The sequence below is a fragment of the Marmota marmota genome, unplaced genomic scaffold (genome assembly GCF_001458135.2).
Source record: "Marmota marmota marmota unplaced genomic scaffold, marMar, whole genome shotgun sequence".
Classification (NCBI taxonomy): Eukaryota; Metazoa; Chordata; class Mammalia; order Rodentia; family Sciuridae; genus Marmota; species Marmota marmota.
The window spans coordinates 72991-77560 of record NW_025999942.1 but is presented as its reverse complement, the minus strand read 5'-3'; the positions used below and the strand labels follow the sequence as shown (position 1 = coordinate 77560).

At 40.9% G+C, this 4570-nt stretch overlaps 1 protein-coding gene across 2 annotated transcripts in view; it reads left to right on the top strand.

Annotated features, from left to right (window-relative positions):
• The window catches only part of LOC107153254 (WASP family member 3), a 174174-nt gene that overhangs the window by 96901 nt on the left and 72703 nt on the right, over window positions 1-4570 (top strand). The gene's annotated exons all lie outside the window — the stretch shown is intronic.

Here is a 4570-nt window from a genome sequence, read left to right as displayed (position 1 = left end):
AATGGTGCTGGGGATTGAACCCAGGGCCTTGTGCATGCAGGGCAAGCTCTCCACCAACTGAACTATATCTCTAGCCCTACAATTTGATCTTAAGCACATCTAGTAAATTTGTTATTTCAAACATTGTTCTTTTCCTACTCTAGGATTTCTTATTGGTTATTCTTTTTTTTAATAGTTCTCTGCTGAGATTTCCTACTTGTTCATTTATTATAAACTTATTTTCCTTTACATCTTTCAGCACAGGCTAGCTCTTTTAAAATTATTGCCTGATAATTCCAACATTTGGTCATTTTTAGGTTCAATATGTTTATTGGTTCTTCTCTTAAGTGCATGCCTAGTAGTTTGGGGCTATATTTAGAATTTAGATGCATTTTTGAGACTCTGGATTCTGTTATATTCCTTTGAAACATGCTCATTTTTCTTTAAGGAAGTCAGTTAACATGGCCAGAATTAAGCACTGACCTCTTTGTCCTTATACACTCTGATAGGGATAGCAGCAGAAAGTTTTCAAGTACTTTTAGTCTTAAGCTGCTAGGATTTGGCCTTGGAAGAGTTGTACACAGAACTTTTGGATCCCCCCATATGGTTCTCTTTTCTGAGGTCCTCTATCACTTTATATCTGCTCTAATCCCTCCAAACTTGGTCTTGTTTATTTTTGGTTGTTTGTTTTGTTGTTAGTGTTTAAGCCAGCAAAATGTGGATTAAGCCAGAAAGACTGAAGATTTTCTATTCAAGCTTAGCCATCTTGCTTGGCAGAATGATATTTGCCTTCAGTCAAAAAGCAACCCAAATCTGGAAACACACCCAAAGATTTTCCTTCTTCCAAGCATCAACTCCCCTCTAGTGTCTATTTTTACTTCTATTTAATACCACCAATAGTTATGAAGTATATTTTGTTCAGTTTATAACTGTAGAGAGTTGGTTTGGAATAGATTAGACCTCAGTCCCAGAAAGCTCATTTCATATATACTGTATGCAATGTTTACTTTTAAATGTAAATTTTAAAATGCAGGTTGGTGTTGAATACAAATCATAAAAGATAACTAGCAGTTTAATTTTTCTGCCAGGTGATCTTGTTTCTGCAAGGACCCCAAATAAAGCTTATAAGATCTTTATTAAATGGTATCCAAGGGTAGCATGGTGTACTGTGAAACACTTGCTGTTTGTATCTCCTTATTTCTGTGAATCAGAATGTTTTCTGATACATGCAAGTAAAACCGTGTATGTTAATAATTAGAGTTGAGACATTTTTAAAAAGTGTCTGCTTTAACTCCAGTCTCAATTTTTATGTTCACCGAATAATCATTAATATTTTCACTGAGTGCTATAAATTTAGATTCAGGAACATAAGTTATACAAATAAAATACTTCCCTTTTTTTCTTTTTCTTTTCTTTTGAAACTGTTAGGGGATGGAACTCAGAACCATGCATGTTAGGTAGGTGCTCTAACACTGAGCTACACTACTCTCACCCCTAAAATACTTAAATTTTCTTATTAGGGTTAATTTGCAAAAAGGGTTCCACTACCTAAAAGCTTGAAAAGCACTATGTGATGTCCTTGCTACATGATTCTTTTAGCTTTAGAATAGAAAGAATTCACATGGTTACAGCACCTCATACTATATAACTTTGTATTCTGAAAAGAGTGCTAACAGGTGTGTCAAAGCTTGAGATGCTATATTTAATTTGGAGTGTATGGGTAACTTGTAGAGGGATCCCAATAGGGACTTCAGTGCTAAAGAGATTTTCCTTCAAAGCATACTCTTCTCCCACTCCCCCTGCCCCATAGCTGACACTTGTAACATATATTTGCCAAACACAATAGGGCTGTCCTGTGAATATTTGCATATGTAGCCTTTTAAGTTCCCCACTGCATTTACCCTGTGCACCTGGGATTTGGATAATTAGCTTCAAATATAGCACTATGATTAGCTAGGGGTGGTAGGTTGATAGATGATTTACCCTGAGGAAAAATTAAGAAAATACGCCGGTTGAGAGTGGTACTTACCACAAAGTGACATTTAAAGTATTTAATATTCTAATATGTGCTTCAGCTGTGCTGGCCTAAAACCAATTCAAATAGAAGCCAAACAGTTTAAGCATATGTTGCATACATGTCCTAAAAGTGTGAATGCCTTTGGCATTACAAGACAGTGCCATTTGTGATGTATGTGACAGTGGCTCAAAATGCACCTTCAACCCTTTGAAAATCCATATACGAGGATCTTGATCATTCACCCTCAGCTCATTTCAAAGACTTGGGCATTGATTTGGTGCAATTTAGTTTTAGTGAGATGTGTGCCAGGTCTAGGTCAGAAAGTAGCACAGTGAATCACCCTAGACAATTTGCCATCAAGGGCCCTTGGATTGTTCCCCATCTGGGGGCACCCATGTTGTTGGCAACCATTCTGTATCAATGCAGTTCACTGTGTTGCATTTGAATGAGGTCACAGCTCTAGCAACCCTGTGTCCCTCTTTTCCCCATTTCTGAATGGCTCACCATGTCACTCTATAAGCCTCCCTCCACCTGCACATCGCTCATTATGCAGGCTCCATCCTCACTCTGGCCAGTGGTCCTTATGGTCTCTGCACATCACCATGGCTCCTGCCATCCTTCAACTCTCCTGAGTTATCAGCGTGTGGCTCCATATTCTCTCCTCCCAAGCCTTCTATTTCTATTCTGGTGCAACTTTGGGGGTACAAAAACTATAGAAAATAGCTAAAGGACCAAACCTTCCCTGAAGTGGTTATAATGTTGTGTTTGAGCTGAGATGCTGCTGAATACCAGGGAAGGAGCCAGGTCCTCTTTGATGCTAAGCTGAAACTTTAGTTTTCTCCAAGGCTGGTTTCCACAACCCCTACATCAAAATTACCTGGGATATGGGTTAAAATGCAGAATTCTGAGCCCCATCTCAAAATTATTAGTCAAAACCTTGCACATGGGACCCTGGCAGTCATATTGTGTCCAGTACCCCAGAGTGATACTTATTAGGTGCTCTGAAGTTCAAGAGACTCTGCTGTTCAATAATAGGAGCCCAAGGGTGCCACCAGTGGTGACCTGAGATGTGGGTCAGATGACTGATGGTGCCACATGCACTTGGGGCTGGTCCAGCATCCCCACTCCCCCCGGGTCCATCAGACTGTCCAGAGCTAGGCTTCCTGCTTGGTGAAAGACAAGGCCTTCCCCACATGGTTGAGCTAATGACTTGTTCATTTTCACCTTCAGACCTCAGGTGCAGGGGTGCAGAACTGCCATTCTAATGCCACATCTGGTTTTCCAATTTAATACTTTTCCAAAACAACTCATGCTTCTCATATGTTTTGGGGTTTTTTTTTGTTTTGTTTTGTTTTTTATTTTGGGTTTTTTTGTTTGTTTTGTTTTTGATGAGTCTTGGCTTCACAAAACACATGGGAGAGTTCATGGTCTTTTTCTTAATTAATTTTGTGCAGCTATTACGAGATACCCGAGATGGGGTATTTATCATGAACAGAAAATGTACTGGCTTACAGTTTTAGGGGCCACAAAGTCCAACATCAGAGTGCAGATATTTGGTGAAGACCTACATGCTGCATCATCCCATGGTGGAAGGCAGAAGGACAAAGGGATGATGAGAGATTTAAAAAGGGCCTGAACTTTTTGTTTATTACCTTTTGCAATAAACCAGCTCCTACACTAATGAGATCACTGTCATTATGGATAACATGGATAACAGCAATAATCCATTCATTCTGCCCTCATAGCTTACTCACCTCTCAACACTATTCTATTGGAGATTACATTTCCAACACAAGTTCTTTGGGGAATACATTTCAAACCATAGCAGCCCTGGAACAGATTGTTTAGGAAGTCATTTCATCTCTGGTCATCCTACCTGGGGAAAAGAGTTGTGACTTTTGCCCAAGGGCTGGGCCCATCAGTGTCAATCACTGGATGGGCCTTCCCTAACTGGAGCATTATTCTCTACTCTATTTCTATCACTGTGGTTCTTGCAGCAGAAATATTGGCTGGTGTGCCTCAGACAGGCAGTTGCAAGTCAGTACCATTTTCCAGTCTCCCAGGGCTTCTCTCATGAACTCCCTGACCATAACACTCTCACGCCTTCTTTGTCTTCTATCCTGGCCCATATTTCCTTCCCCCTGACTTCTTCCCTCTTCTATTCATTTCATGGATCTCCCTCCCCATGCAGTCAGCTCCCACAGTGGCAGGACCTCCAGCCCTCGGCCCCTACTGGGACAGCAGCATCAAAGGACACATTAAATGAAACAGAGGCCTGCATTGATTTTCTCTGGGTCAGGCATTTCACAAAGATGCTTTTGTTGGGGGCTGGCTATGGTCTGTCACACTGAGCAGGGAGGTGGAAAGGGGAGTTTTTCTCTCCTTCAAGTGCAATCAGACTGTTCGTGACCCTGCTTCCCTGGGCATCAACTGAAAGGTACTGAAGGGGCCCTACCCAGGGATTGGCTTTCCCATTCAGCTCATTGATTTAAAATGGGAAATGGAATAATTGTTCTTGATTATCTGCCCTCTGCTAAGACAAATGGCAGAGACTGATTTACACCCTGATGGGCC